The sequence below is a fragment of the Leucopleurus acutus genome (assembly GCF_964270905.1).
Source record: "Leucopleurus acutus genome assembly, chromosome: 13".
NCBI lineage: Eukaryota > Metazoa > Chordata > Mammalia > Artiodactyla > Delphinidae > Leucopleurus > Leucopleurus acutus.
Window position 1 is genome coordinate 17673632 of NC_139155.1, and position 16499 is coordinate 17690130.

A 16499-nucleotide genomic window follows, 5' to 3' on the forward strand; every position below is an offset into this window, starting at 1 on the left:
GGAGTGGTGGGAGGGGGCGGGGGCTGGAGGGGGGCAGTGTACAGCAGGGTTGTTGCTGATGCCTTAGTTAGCAAACTTCTCCTGGGGGTAGGGAGTATGTAAACGTCCGGGACGTTACTCGCGGATCTTCCCCCTAACACACACACACACACACACACACACACACACACACACACACACACACGTCTCTCGAATCCCGGGAGAGGAACGCCCTGGGTTACGGCTGTGGATAGATGACATGGAGCCCATATCTGTATATTCAAACCTTGTTTCTGAAAAGACCAGAGCCCTGGTGAGTTCTAGAACGCTCGCAAGCCGCAGCTTTGAAAAGTGTACCTTCATCTACCCAGAATTGCCGTTGTTTAGTAACCCCTGGTCGGCGACTGGGAGTGGAGCAGGGTTGTAGAGAGAAGGTGGAGATTTCTACGGCCCGGGTTGGGGTGGAGGAGGTAGTTGAAGGCAGAGAGCCACTCGGCATTGAAAACCTTACAAGAAACAGATTCTTCCGAAGCAGGTTGCGTTCTGTTTGCCTGCGAAGATTCAGGCTAGCTGAGGTTGCGCAGATGTTGCCTTTGTTTAAAGAGACAGTAATTAAGGACAGGGTGGACGTAAGTTGGAGAAGCGTGACCTATTTTCTTTTGATCAGCTGTCAAAAGAAGAGCAGGGGGTCTCCTTAAGACAGTCCCCTCCAACAACTTCCAGCTGTTAGAGAAAACTTGATAAGAAAACAAGGACACAGTCTGGAATACTGTATGTGCCTCCCTGGCGCTAGAGAAAGGTTTTATTCATTTGGAAAACAGTTCTTAGTCTTGGTGACCTTTTACGGCTGCCCTCCTCTCTCTTCTAGCTACAGAGCAAAAAAACCCACCCCCTCCCACATCATGCTGTCACATGAACGTACAGTGACACTATTTCTAGATCAACTTTATTGAATGCTGGCCAATACCTTGCCAATTATTCTTTCAAATAGCCTCTTCTTGTGATATCAAAGCCTGAGTAAGAAAGTGGATGATCCCCTGCTTTGCTAGACATACTTTTCTAGATGCTCACATCTTTTAATGTCACAGTACTAGACAGGTAAAATCACTCAGTTTTCTGTTTCTCTGACTTTCCTCTCTCCCTCACCTCTCCTACCATCTCTCTTCACCCTCCCCACCTTGTATATGGCAGCTGGACATTTGGGATAATTTGAAAGTTAATGTTTGAAATACACACCGAGTTGAACAAAAGTTCACAAGAGTGCAATCCCGTTGGTCCAGGAGTGCTCAGACACTGAAATAAGGCAGGAGAGGAGCAAGACAGGGGAAAAATCTGTTTGATGTGCCCCAGTGCCGAAGGCAGCCTCCTCTGCCCTGGCTTCAGGCTCAAGCAGTGGCCAGTGACCCCAGGCTGGGACATCTGGTACGCACTGCCTCCGTTCAGAAACCTAGGCATATAAATTGCCATTTAAATAAAATTTCAAAATTATAAACTCATTTCCCAGGCTACCAGGATAAATCTGCTCCTGGGTATTCCACCTCGGTGTGCCTGGGAGCAGTCACGTGCTGGGGAGTTGAAAGGTGAGTTGCATATTCTCGCTGCCTCGCTCCTTCCTCCCTCCCTTCTCCCCTCCCCTTCCCTCGATCAATATTGGCGATCTCAGGGAAATCATGAAATCGCATTGGCTTCTTTGTGTATAATTTCATTGGGCTAGATTAAAGCAGACTTTTCACGTTGTTTTTCTGATAGCGGTTTGAGGTTTTATATTTCAACCCAAACCCATTGAAAAGAAAAATTAATGTGCTTGTTTACTCAGCATCCTAATTTTTACTGAATTAAGTTTGCATGTTTTCTCCCTTTCTTTTTAAACTGGAAAAATAGTATCTACTTGAAGATAATTTTAAGAATATCAGTACTAATACAATTTTCAAATATGTTTTGAAATATCTTTGATTTTTTTCTCTATAGTTCTTCGAGAAAATAAAAAGGAAGAGTTGCTTTCTAACCACCCCTTGTTAAGCACACATGCTCTAACCTTCGGAAGTTCTACAACTCAAATTTTTTTCTTTTAATTTGAAGTTACACTCCTGTTCCCCCTGACCGTATAGAAATGTGGCAGCAGAAGTGCTACTTCACGACTGTTAGAATCTGGACAAACAGTTGCACCAGCCATTATATCAGGAGCAGGATATCCATTACTTAGAATACCCCATTTGCAGGGCCGATTTTCTTCAAGACCAAACACTTAAATGATTCAAAAGAAGCCTGTAAATAAAATGCAGCTTTGACAACAAATATAAGCTATTGTACTGTAAAAGAAAAAAAAATTGAAGTTGAGCAAGTGCAGAAAAAGACTGGAAAATTTTACTGGACTTTTCATATGTTTTTTCACATTAAAAAAATTTTAAGGGTCTGAGAGGGAGAGAGACATGAACATTCAATTAAAACAGAGACCCTATAAATTATTCACGAAAAAAAATAAACACACCACAAGTAAACCCAATCTGGATAAGGGGTCCAACAGCTCTGTTTTTACTAAACAACTGTAACCACAGCCCAAACCCTGGGTAGAACGGGGGCTGCTTATTTCCACCCAAATGTTCAAAATCCTGAAGAAGGTTTTGTGTTGGGCAGAACGGATTTGCGCTACAACTAGGTTTATCAGAGCAATACAAAGAAACATAATGGTGGGCTGACTTGGACTATTTTATTTTTGTCCTTCCCCAAACCATCTGGCGTGTGAGTGTAGGGGTATTGATCAGGATCTGTGAGCTGCAGACCCCATGCCAATCCATAGCGTTTCTGGCAATCAGCGTCGCCCATGAATTGCAGCTGTCTGTGCAGCTCCTGAAACAGAAATCTTCGAAAAAGTCCCCCACTTATCAAACACATCATCCGTTCAGGGGTAAGTCAATGTCATTTCTTTGTCATTCCATGAGCAGGGATTATGCAGGAGAAAGTTTTTGTTGTCTGTTGTATCTGCTGCTGTGCCTTTTTTTTTTTTTTTTTAAAGGAAGGAGAGCAATTTTCTAGCCATTGAATGGTAATGGTTTTCCAGAAAGGCCTCAAGCGTTTGTAGGAATCTGACGACAAATACTGTTTTAATATTGTGGGGGAATTTTAAGAGGAGGGGGACATTCTTATGTTGCTATACACAAACAATAATAGTGATAATAGAGGGTTCCTTTTAATGACAGAGGATTTTCTCCCCTTTTCTCGCAGCCCCTGGTGATGAAGATGCCGCAAGTCTGTGATTACACTTGCAGATGGACGGTGGGTGCTAGTGGCGGAAAAGGCGTCTTCGGAATTGTGGCTCTGTTTGATATCTCCATTAGCTGCAGTTTTCTTCTGCCTGAAAGCTCGGGCTGGTTGAGCATAGGGAGAAGAAAACCAAAACCGATGCCTAGCCCCACTAACTCCCTTTGGCCTCTGAGCTCAGAAATTCACTGATACTTCTGAGTTTCCAGGTGAATCTAGGAAAGTCTGAAACAAAGTTTTCTAGGTGTTGAGGCCGAACCGGTCCTTTTTCGTCTGCTTCTGGCTCTGCGTGGATGTTGTTAATATCGAAAAGGCCAAGTTAGAAGAGCTGGCGGGGGACTGCCCTGAACTTTTGGGTGGACAGACAGACATTTTGCGCCAGGGTCGGGGGAGAGTTGGCATTTGATAGTGTTCTTCCCACCCTCAGCTAGCCTCTTAGGAAAAGAAAAACGAAGCTCCCGGAGCCCTCCCTGCCGGGGGAGCGTTCTCTCGGAGCCCTAAGCCCTGGTGCCTGGATTCGAAGGTGGGGAGTAGGGTCGCGGGGCGAACCCAGCGGGGTGTCGGAGCCTGGGCTTAACCCACCTAGCCTCAGTAGTCCAGGCGCGGGGAGTGGGCGAGCTTGGGGGAGGGGAGGGGCGGAGGAGACCCCACCCCAAGAAGCTTTGGCACCTGCTCTGGGGCAGCGGGTCTGGACAGGCAGCGGCAGCCCGAATCCAGACCTCCGCAGAGCAAAGCTTCTAGCGCGTCCGCCTGCCTAGTTTTAAAGAAGGCTTGGGACTAGGTCGGCCGACCTTGATCGCCTCCCTCCACTCCCTCAGAGAGGGGACTGCTGGAGTTTTGTGTCCTCAAGGACACACACACACACACACACACACACACACACACGTTTCTGTCCTCCTTCCTCCCTGCCCTCTCTGGGTTCCCCGGCCCCCTCTCAGGAGGAGTTTGCCCGGGCTGTGTGCCCGAGCCTCTGAACTGGACCCGAGATGACTGTCGCCAGGGCTGGGTGGCGGGACTGCAGTCCCTGCCAGGGGATTTCCTTCGAATTCGGTGCTCACGACAGACTCTCCTCTGGGGGCCCCCCTTCCGGTTCTGTTTTAGAAGCTGCTACCACTCGGGAAGCTGGTGGGAGAAATAATTTGACTCTTGGAGGAAATTTAAAAAGTGAAGGGGAATTTGAGGATTCAAAGCTCCGAAGATCAGAAGGCTGATTTATTTATTTATTTAGTGGGAGGAGGGTGGGCGCGGGGAGCCGGAAGCCTGACTCTCACAACTACGTAGGCTTTTTTTTCCCCCTGAAAGAACGTTGAGCTTTAAGAAAGCAACTTGTTAATCTGAAAACCACGACGAATTTTCTCCTCACAGGCCTTCAGTTCCTGTCCCATGATTTCTCTCCCCCCACAGCCCCGAAGTCTTGGTTTTAAACCGTGTGGAGCTGCGGTCGCATTTTCTTTTTACAGTGGGTTTCCAAAAGTACCATCCAAGTATACTTAAAGTTTTCCTCTCCTCCAGTTGTCACCCCACAAAAGAATAACTGGCTTGAGGTCCTTTTGTTCAGGTCAACTTGTGCGTGAAATCTTTTTGTTGTCCTTTCAAAGGAAGGCAAAAGTTGCAGTTGATTTTAAAAAGGACGAATTTAACTCTCTGAAAGTGGAGCTGTTTTCAAGTTGCTCTGAGACGCTAAGCACGGGAGTCGCTTTTATTTATTACCTTCTTAAAACGATCATTTATTTGCTCTGGACATAACAATTTTTGATTGAGGATTCAATATTGTTTAGACATTAATACAGATACCTAGCACTTCCCCTCTCTATGAAAATGGGGGGTTTAAAATTTTTTCGTATAATTTCAATCGTCTAGCTACAGTTGATTTTTTTCTTTAAAGTACAGAGTATTAAAAAAAAGAGTTGATCAGATTTTAAACTTGAAAATATTATTTCCGATTTCAAAGATAATATTTCTGTTGGAAAACTAAAACCCAACCCAGGGGTATAAAATATTTATGCGAATCAGACCATTTCTTTTTTTAAAAAAATCGCATGATATATATATATTTTAGATTCCTGGGATATCAGCTTCCAAGGATATTAAATAACCAAGGAGTCCGAGCTGATTTTTCAAGGTGATACAATCAAAAGTATAACAGAAAACACACTCGGATTATTTTAGGAGCATTTAATCTTTGGAAAATCGCTTCGATGCCACTTTTGAGAAATCCTGAATTGTTTCGCTTCCAAATGTGTAAAGAAAAAGCAACTCTGGCCAACCGTAGGGTTCAGGGGCGGCCGTGGTCGTTCGAGGAGCGGGCCACGGTCCCCGCGGGCCACTTCATCCAGCGCCGCGCCGGGCCTGGCCGGGCACAGGTGGTTTGGCTGCTTCTAAAGATGCCGGGCTCCGAGGGCGTCCTGCCGCCGGGGTTGGGAGAGCGATGCCCGTGGCGCTCCTGACTCCGGGGAGACCTGTTGGCTTCGAGGAAGCGGTGTTTGCACCGACCGGCCGGCTCGGCGCGGAGACCGGCGTCGAGGCCGCGGGCGCGGGAGGCTGCGAGCGGCTCCCCTGTCGCACCGTGCCCTCCAGCTGCCCGGTCCTGCCCTCCCGGCCCCGCGGAGCTCGGAGGCCCCGGGGCCCGCGCCGAGCCGCTTCTCCGGGAGGGGCTGCGCGGCCCCGCGGCTCAGGAGGCGGAGGGAGCCGGCCAGGATTGATGTCTAAATCAATGCCGTTTCTAGGCGCTTCTCTCTACTTCTCTTCGTCTTTCTCAAAGGCAGATCGCCTCCCGAGGGTGGATTTCTTCTCCCCTCGCGAAGTCGGGGAGAGGAGAGCGTCCGCACTTAACAGAAACCTCAGCGCCACGCGAGGTCCCTGAGAGGTGGGGGGGATCTAGCAATAAGCACCCACACGGAGGGAAACTGCGGGCCTGGGAGCCGCTCGTCCCTCCTCATCCTCCTTTTTTCCTCAGGCTGCTGCCCCCTCCCGCATTGTTTCCTACACCTGAGCTCCTGCTTCCCTCGCCCACCCTGAACGGCGCCCCGGCTCGGGCCGCTCTCCCAGCGGTGGCACGTGGCGAGGCCTGCCCCCGACCGCCCTTCTATATCCCAACTGGACCCCCCAATTTGACGGGATCCGGAAGGGGAGACCCCTAGTCTCCGACGCCAAACCCGGCCCTGCTCAGGCCGGCCTGGCTACTTCTGATTTAATTATTCACTGGTGAATTAGACAGCTGCAATTGTGAAAAATCAGCGGCCACTATTGATTCCCGGAAAGAGTAGGGGGTGGGGAGGCCGCGGGGCGCAGAGGGAGGGCGGGGAGTCGGCTCCGGCCCTCGGGTGCCCTCGACCGGGGTCCTCGCCGGGCCCCCCGGCCCCCCGCCGAGCACGCGGCTTCGTAGGGCCTCCAAGCCTCGGGCTCCTCTCCTCGCGCGAAGCCCGCCGGGGCCCGCCTGTGTGTGCGCGGGGCCGACAGGCCTGGTCCACCCCCCTCAGGCCTGCGCTGGCCTCCTGCGGAGGAGAAGGAGGAGAACTGAAGACAAAGGGCAGGACCAGGGGAGGGACGCTCCCTCAGGGCTCGCGGGGGACGGCCTTGGGGGCGGCGGGCGCCTCAGGCTCGGCGCGGGTCTCAGACTCGGCGCGGGTCTCGGGCTCGGCGCGGCTCCCGGGCCGGCCCCGCGTCCTGCAGGCGGAAGGGCGCACCGGCGGCGCTTCCGGTCCCCGCACGCCCGGCTGGGGGGCCTCGTGCGGCAGTCGCCGCCGCCCGGCTCCAGGATGCCCCGGAACACCGGCTCCCCGCAGAGGCCGCCCTCCTCGTGGGCAGGGCGGGCCACGTTCGGCGGATAGTGGAGACTTCGCGCCGCCGCCGCCAGAGCAACAAGTCCAGGCGGGCTGGAGGCGGCGGCACCCCGAGGGCAGGCAGTGGATGCCATTTCCCTCTCCTTTGTACCAAACTGAGTGAGAGATGTGTGTCCAGAGGAGGAGTGTCTGTGTGTCCTCAGAACCAGGAGTTGACACAACCGTGTGGAGAATACATGCTAAAGAAGCCGTTCTGGTTCTAACTGACTCAAAAAGGTAGAAAGATTTGGTGTATATACATAGCGTATGAGAATCACCCCCTCTCCCCGCCTCGCCCTTGTATCTATATCAGAAAAGCACTGGCGGCCAGAGAGTAGTCCTTTGACGTATACATTTTATGTCCGCTTCGTTGGGCGTCTTAAAACCATGTGGTTTTCCATTACAATTTGAAATTATTTTCTTATACGACATTTTATAAGAATCAAATTATACAAGAAATATGTAGGCTATGTAGAGCAAAAGTATTACAGGTGTAAAACTCCTCATTCCCGATGTCTCACTTTTCTAGTTCCTTCTAAAATGGCCCTTAAGTATTTTACTGTCTTCCTTTGTTGGAGGAATGTGTGCTTCAGACTTTCTCCTGGAAAGAGTTGAGCACTGGCTCCCTGGAGATCAGATATAGAGTCAAAAAGGGCCCTCTCACTGCATTGCCTGCTTCATAATCCATGGGCTGAGTATAGGTCACTGAACACAAAATGGCCTTTCCTCTCTTGCTTACTGAGATGGTTTAATGGATTTTGTAATGGTTTTCCAACTATCAGACTGGGGAAACCTGGTTTGTGGGCATTGTTTTCACATCAACCAAATGCAGTGCATTTGTCAAATTCTTTACCTTATCAATATAAATCGGTGACAAGATAATGGAATTTTCTGGGGTAATTTTGAAATATCATGTTTTGAAACACCGGGTTTCAAACATGCTTTGTAATTTTAAATGTGGAAAATCCTTAAAATTTTCCATTAAGTTGATCCTGGGCTTGGTGAAAGTTCTGGAAATCCTTTCAGTAATATTCTATATATATCTGCTACAAAACTATGATGTTTGATCTGGTTGCAGTTTTTAGTAGGTCTCTCCCTTCCCACTTTTTTTTTTTTAAGTAGGAGACTTTGTCGGGGAGGGAGTGAATTAGGGTGAGTGGAAATATTTTTAGGAATTCACAAACCAACTAAGGTTACCTAGATTCATATGATTAAGGCAAGGATTTTGTGTTTTGGGAGGACAGAGTTTTTGCCTTTTGCCTCTGCAGTTTTTGCCTTTGCTGTTCCCAATGACGAACTATGTTCATCCCCAGTGAACTTGGCTAATATCAGCTCATATCTGAAGCTTCAGTTGCCATTTTTATACTTCTTTTTTGAAGCTATTTGCATATCTGATTTTCTTTGGAATTTTTTTTACTTTCTTTTTTTCTCATACTTTAGTTTTTCTCCCTGTTATTCTAAACTTCTCTTTTTAGAGTTATTACTTAATTAAATTACTCATTACTTAAGTGATACCACTCATAGTGGTAACTAATGCTATGAGATATCGTGGCATACTTGGGGGAATGATGACTAACCATAGTTTAGTTAAATTTTTTTTTTTTACTTGACTCTTTCATCAAGAAGAACTTGCCTTTGTTAAATATTGTAATTTAGATATTGGGACATAAATGGGGATAACTTTGTAATGATTAGCTTCATATTCCAAAAGCTTTAAGGCTTCTCCTTTTCAAAAATGAATTTTCTTTTAGTTCTAATTCCAAGTGACGTAATTCAGTGAGTGGGTTCTGGGTTTTTTGGTTCCTATCTGTAACTAATTTACAGACCAAGAAAGACAGAAGGAACGGAAAACAGAATGAGAGAACAGAAACTGTCATGATTTAAAGTGATTCATGAGACCAGAATTGCTTCAGAGTTATGTCATTTTTTGGAAAGTGTTACAAATTTTTGATTAAGGGATTTCTTCTGAAGGGAATTTTAAGTTTTATGTGGAAAAATTGCTTGTTTAAGTCCTGTTTTTTCAAAGGGGAACCATAGCAATATTTACTATATCATCAAAGTGTCCTGGCTGGAGAGATGTGGGAAGTTTCAAGGGTCATGTTTAACATCAGGTTTGTTACACAATATAAGCAAACAGTAGCAACCCTGGATATTTTGTATTCTTGATATTCTGAAAAAAAATTGGGTGTCAATCAAATGAACATATAAGGTCACTTACCTTGTAAATGAACCTTCTGGATGTACCCATTTTAAAAGTGAATAATCCCTTGGAAACCAATTATTTATAATTATATATATATATATATGCTTAAAATATAGATTTCTGTAAGTTGGGGTTGCTTACAGTAGTGAGTAGTTAGGGTGGGGTGGGTGGGGTGAAGCAGGCAGTGGAAGAAGTTACATCTATAGGAGTTTATCCATAACGGGGTAAAATTTATCCCCATGGTTTATTCTCCCCTTTATGACACTTCAAATCCTACCAACCTTTAATACTGTGTTTGTAAACTTTCTGGGTGATATCCACAGTAGGAAATGGATTTTACATTGCAACCCTAGTACATATATATGCACATTTCAGGAAGCAGAGACATCTTTTAAAGTGCCCTTTTGTAGCCAAACTTGTATTTGAAATTAATTACTAAATTTTAGAACCTTGTCTGATTGTTCTGAGAGGTGTCATTTTCTTCTCTGTATACCATGTGTTTTTCTTGCTGCTCATTCAGTACATATCATCTAAAGCTTGGTATTGTTACTTGTGTGTGAAGTTCATTGGCTGTTTTAGATAGTGAGCACTTGAGGATGCCTTCCTGGAGGCAAGTCTCTAGTGGTATGCTACAGGGCCCTTGACCCTATCTTGTTCAATATTTTTTTTGAAGTCTTTACTGAAGGTTAGAAGGTCTACTCATCAAATTTTTAGGTGACACAGAGCTAGCAGTCATAGCTAATATATTGAAAGAGAAAATCAAGATTCAAAATGAAACATGAATGTTGGAAAGAAAACCAACATGATTTAATCGAACAAAGACCAGTATGAAAGCCCTTTATTGAGGCTGAAAATATAAATCAGAGGAGGTTCCTGGATTGTCACAACAATGCATGTGCAAAAATGGAGGTAGTAGTGTACTCTAAATGCAAAATGATACAAAAGCATTATGTTGCATAAAAAGCTAATGTAATTTTAGGCTAAACTTCTAGAAATGTGGCATATAGCTTACAAAGAAGGTAACAGGTTCCCTGTATTCTGGGCTGGAGGCTTATCTAGCTCTAGCTACCTCATTTTAATATAGCTATTGATAAGCTAAAGATTACCGTGGGCTCTCAGGGTGTGAGGGAAGAGGAAACCATGCTTTATGTGGAAGAGTTAGAGCACATGTTTAAGCTGGGGAAGAGGCAAATGGTGTGGTACATGATTGCCACTTCAAATATTTGCCTAGCTGTCATGTGGCAGAGGGGGTAGAGTATTTTTTCCTGATCCTCGGGGCAGAGTTAGGACCAAAGGGTAAAAGTGACAGGGGAGTTGACTTTGATTCTAATAATTAAGGTTGTCCAAGAGTACAGCAAGTTACCACATGAAAAGTGCGTTCTTCATCCACAGGAGTATTCTGCACAGGCTGAGTGAACATCTGGCTAGGATGCTATTAATAGGGAACAGCTGAATTAGGCAGCAGGTTGAAATAAGTGATCTTTCTGGTTGAATTCCAGAATTTTTTGAATTAATTATTTAAAAATATTGTGCAAGTGATTTTATATAGATGATTTTAAGAGATAAATTAATGTTAATACGCTTGTAGGAACTTTAAATGTACATGGTAGAGCATTTTCTGTCTCAAAGTGCTGTAAAACCAATCCCTTATTTATGAAAAACACAACTTCATTATTTCTTGTCTGCATTTTTAAAATCCAAAAAAAGCTCCGAAAATCAAAAGTTTTTCTAATCTCATGTTGAAATAGCCTTAACTGAACTGATGTGAGACTATTTCAGTCTTTATCCCACTTAGAATGAACATTTGTACATACCTCTGCAGAAATATTATTGTGTTTAATTACAAGGTGCTTTCCCAGACCCTGTTGGGGGTATGTAGTATGTGATTTGTTGCTGCTAACACGTTTCAAATATCTGAAAAATTCTCAATTCTAAACCATCTATCTCCAAAGGATTTGGTTAAAGGATTGTTATTATTATCCATACTTACCTTATAATTAGATAGTTCTTGTTTTTTCAGAGTAACTTGAATCCATTGGCCAGAAATCTAGACGATAAGCTACATTACGAACCTGTGCTAGAATGATTCTCAAGAACTATTACTGAGTCCCCAAACCTTGTCACAGAAGGAATTTGCTTTATAAGCCAAATTTATACTAGATAATGAAACGATAAGTTGCTCTGCTGTTTCCATATTTATTTTATGAAGAGGTTAGTGGCAAAAATGATCAATGTCAAAGGTCTTCTCCCAAGCATATCTGATATTCCTTAAGGCTGGCTCTGGGTGACAATATCACACTTTTCTGGCCTAGGTGGAGGATTTAGTAGGATCACTTAATTAATGGCTTTTATTTTACCAATCATTTCTGTAACTATTACTCATTCTGTAGACATTTATGGAACACCTACTCCAGGCTGGCCCTCAACTAGGCAACAGACAAGATGAACGAGATGAAAATAATATCCTTAATATGCCCACATACTAATTTGATCCTCAAAACAACCTGTAAGGTAAGCAAGGCAGACATTATTGTTCCCATTAAAGATGAAAAAATGGAGTCTCAGGGAAATTAAGTGACTTTCTTAGGGTCACACATCCAGTAAGTGGTAGAACAGGACTTGAATCCAAGGCTTTAGTTCAGAATCTACTTATTTTCCCATCGTGTTAACATATATTAAGGACCTGTTGTTCACGATACAAATTGTATCTTCTCCTCACCCCAAATTTATCATCAACTTTACTTTTACTCGGCTGCTCAGAATTTGTAGCCACTTTTTATGTTTGGAGAAGGCATTGTGAAATGAGTGTTTATGGGAGATTGGCTTCCAACTTCTTACTATGAAAGCCCGAATGCCCAAACTCTCCCTTTTCCATCCCCGGGCAGTTGGGACTCAGGAACATCAACCAAGCTCAGTCAATAAGATATGCCTCCCTCAAGGTCGAACAGCAAAGAACAAAGGAGTGGGAACAGCCTAGAATTCATGCTGGTGAAGCTGGTGTACTCTGCGTCCAGCAATGTCAGCTGGTTCTTTGGCCATGATTCCTTATGCCTAAACTTCATTGATTTCAGACCATTTGCTGGACTTGGTTCTCATCCCTTTTGGGCTATTCTGTGAGCCGTCTGATTTCCTTTCACTAAATTTGTTGCAAAAGTCAGCCTGAGTCAGTTTCTGTTGTTTTCAAGCAGGAACTTTAGAGAACCATTTTATAGACTAGGTAGTGAGAATTGGTCAGATTGTGGACATATTTTGAAGAGAGACCTGACAGCATGTGTTGAGGCATTGGATATGGCATGTGAGAGAAAGAAGTCAAGGATGCCTTCAAAATTTTTGTTCTGAATAATGAAAGAATAAAGCTACTATCAGTTCCAGTTCTCTATTACCGCAAATCGCCCCCCAAATAGTGGACTAAAACAGCAACAATTTTTATTATCTCTCCGTTGACTTGGGCCTCTCACAGCATAATGGCTGAGTTTTGAGAGGGAGCAGTCCCTGAGGATGGACATTCCAAGAGAACCTGGACATTCCAAGAGACCTAGTCTCAGAACTCACATTGTGTCACTTCCCCCCGTATTCTATGGCTACAATTATTCACAGGCTCATCCAGATTCAAAGACTAGGGGACTCTGGAACAACAAAGAATGTGGACCCATGTTTTGAAACATTTATTAGGGAACTCTAAGAAAGGTGGGGAAGACTGGGAGAGGAAAAAGTTGAGGGGGGATATCCTGTGTTTGGACTTGTTAAGTGTAGATGTCTCTTAGGCAATCAAGAAGAGATAGTGGGTAGGCAATTGGGTTATGAGTCAGGTGTTCAGTGAGAAGTTGAGGCTAAAGATATAAATTTAAAAAAATATTCTTGTATTTTTTTCTATAGTTTTGTTTATTTATTTTATTGGACACACCGTGCGGCATGTGGGATCTTAGTTCCCTGACTAGGGATCGAACCTATGCCTTCTGCAGTGGAAGCATGGAGTCTTAACCACTGGACCGCCAGGGAAGTCCCTAAAGATATAAATTTAAGAGTTGTATGTGTGTACCTGGTGTGTAAAGCCATGGGACTGGTTGAGATAGATCAGCTAGAGATGTAGCCTTATAATATGTTTTGAAGTCAGGGAGTGTGATACCTCCAGCTTTGTCATTCTTGCTCAAAATTGCTTTGGACATTTGGGGTCTTTTGTGGTTCTAAATAAACTTTAGGATTGTTTTTTCTATTTTGGTAAAAAATGCCATTGAGATTTTGATAGAAACTGTGCTGAATCCTCAGATCACTTTGGAAAATATGGACATTTTGACAATGTTAATTCTTCCAGTGCATGAACCTGAGATGTCCTTCCATTTGTTTGTGTCCTTTAAATTTTCTTTTGTCATTGTTTTGTAGTTTTCAGCCTACAAGTCTTTCACTTCTTTTGTTAAGCTTATTCCTAAGTTTCTTCTTATTTTTGATGCTATTGTAAGTGGAATTATTTTAATTTGCTTTTCAGGTAGGTTGTTGTTAGTGTTTAGAAACACAATTGACTTTTGTATGTTGATTTTGCATCTTGTGGCTTTACTGAATTTGGTTGTTAGTTCCACAGTTTTTGTAGCGCCTTTAGAGTTTTCTACATATGAAGATCATGTCATCTTCAAATAGAGGTAATTCTACTTCTTCCTTTCTGATTTTAATGGCTTTTATTTCTTTTTCTTGCCTAATTTTTCTGGCTAGGACTTCCAGTGCTATGTTGAACAGGAGAGGTAAGGGTGGGCATCCTTACCTTGTTCTGGATCTTAGAAGGAAAGCTTTTGGCTTTTCATTGTTGAGCATAATGTTTGCTGTGGGCTTTTCATAAATGGCTTTTATTGTATTGAAGTAAATTCCTTCTATACCTAATTTGTTGAGAGTTTTTAATCATGAAAAGATATGAATATTGTGAAATGCTTTTTATGCATCCATTGTGATGATCATGTGATTTAAATCCTTCATCCTGTTAATGTGGTGTATCATGTTAATTGATTTATATGTATTGAACCATCCTTGTATCACAGGGATAAATTCTACTTAGTCATGGTGTATGATTTTTAAAATATGCTGTTGTATTTGGTTTGCTGGTATTTTTTTTAGGATTTTTGCATCTATGTTCAGCAGGATATTGACCTGTAGTTTTTTTCTTGTGGTATCTTTGTCTGCTTTGGTTTCAGACTGACCTCATAGAATTAGTTTGAAAGTGTTTCTTCTTCTAATTTTTAGAAGAGTTTAAGAAGGATTGGTATTCTTTTTAAATGTTTGGTAAAATCCACACATGAAGCCATCTGGTCCTGGGCTTTTATATGTTGGAAGTTTTAAAATTACCCCTTCAGTCTTTTTATTTGGTATGTGCAGAGTTTCTGTTTCTTCTTGATTCAGTCTTGGTAGGTTGTGTGTGTCTAAAAAATTCCTCTACCTTGTCCAATTTGTTGACATATGCTTGTTTATAATAGTCTCTTATGATCCTCTTTATTTCTGTGAGATTAGTTGTAATGTCTCCTCTTTCATTTCTGATTTTTATTGAGTCTTCTCTCTTTTTTTCCCTTGTCTAGCTAAGGGTTTGTTGATTTTGTTTCACTTTTCAAAAACCAGCTTCTAGTTTCATCAATTTAAAAAATGTTTTTCTATTCTCCATTTCATATATTTATGCTCTAATATTTATTAGTTCCCTCTTTCTGCTAATTTTGGGCTTAGTTTCTTCTCTTTTTCTAGTTCCTTGGGGTATAAATTTAGGTGGTTTATTTGAGATCTTTCTTTTTTTTCAATGTAGGTATTCATTGCTATAAAATTCCCTTTCTGTACTGTTTTCTTTGGCATCTCATTAATTTTGTTATATTGTATTGTTGTATTTTTATTTTCATTTGCTTTGAGATATTTTCTAATTTTCTTTTGATTTCTTCTTAGACCCAATAGTTTTTTTTAGAGTGTGTTGTTTAATTTCCATGTATTTGTTAATTTTTCCATTTTTAAATTATTGATATCTAGTTTCATTCCATTGTGATTGGAAAAGATACATAGAATTATCTCAGTATTCTTAAATTTGTTAAGGTTTGTTTTGTGGCCTAGCATGTAATCTGTTCTGGACAATGTGTTTCTGTGGGAGAATGAGGGCTGGAGGTGTCCTATTCTGCCATCTTGCTGCCCTCCATTTTAAAAAAGTCCTAGTCACCTTCTTAACCCCTGGAAACCACTAATCTAGTCTCTATTTCTCTAATTTTGTCATCTCAAGAATGTTATGTAAGTGGAATCATATGGTAGGCAACCTTTTGAGAATTGGCTGTTCACTCAGCTTAATTCTCTGGAGATCCATCTAGGTTGTTGTGTATATTAATAATTTACTCCTTTTTATTGCTGAATAGTATTCCATGGTATGGTTGTACCACAGCTTATTTAACTATGCAGCTGTTGAAGGATTTTTTTTTCCAGTTTTTGGTTATTTTATGAATAAAACTGTCATGAACATTAATGCACAGGTTTTGTGTGAACATATGTCTTCATTTTTCTGGAATAGATGTCCAACAGTGCAGTTGCTGGGTTGTCTGGTAGTTGCATGTTTCCTTTTTTTTTTTTTTTTAAGAAACTGCAAACTTTTTCCCATAGTGTCTGTACCAAATTTTGCTTTCGCACTAGCAATGTGTGAGTGATTGAATTTCTTTACATCTTCACCAGCTTAAGTATTGTCAATATTTGTGTAGTAATGTTTCATTACAGTTTTAGTTTGTGTTTCCTTAGTGGCTAGTGATGTAGAAGATCTTTTCATGTGCTCATTTGCCATCTGTATATACACTTCAATGAAATGTCTGCTCATATGTTTTGCCCATTTTTAAATTGGATTGTTTGTCTTTTACTGTTGAGTTTTGAGAGTTCTTTTTATATTCTAGATAGTAGTCCTTTGTCAGATAGGTAGTTTGCAGATAGTTTCTCCCAGTCTGCACCTTGCCTTTTCCCTCTCTTAAGTAGGACCTTTCACAGAGCAAATATTAATTTTGGTGACGTCCAATTTGTAAATTTTTCTTTTTGTGGACCATGCTTTTGATTTCAAGGCTAAGAATGCTTTGCCTAGCCCTAGATCTATTGTCTCACATACTTATTTTTTCTAAAGTTTTATAGTTTTACATTTAACATTTAAATCCAAGATCCATTTTGTGTTAATTTTTGTAAAAGGGTGAGGTTTAGAACAAAGTTATTTATTTATTTATTTGCCTGTATATATCCAGTCACTTCAGCTTCATTCA

General features: G+C 42.4%; 1 long non-coding RNA gene across 1 annotated transcript in view; it reads left to right on the top strand.

Moving 5' to 3' along the window:
* The first annotated feature begins 6952 nt into the window (after positions 1-6952).
* The window catches only part of LOC309970542, a 112242-nt gene continuing 102695 nt past the window's right edge, over positions 6953-16499 (top strand). Inside the window, exon 1 of the long non-coding RNA XR_014326690.1 lies at positions 6953-7295. This is a non-coding gene — a long non-coding RNA (uncharacterized lncRNA). The remainder of the gene's footprint in view (positions 7296-16499) is intronic.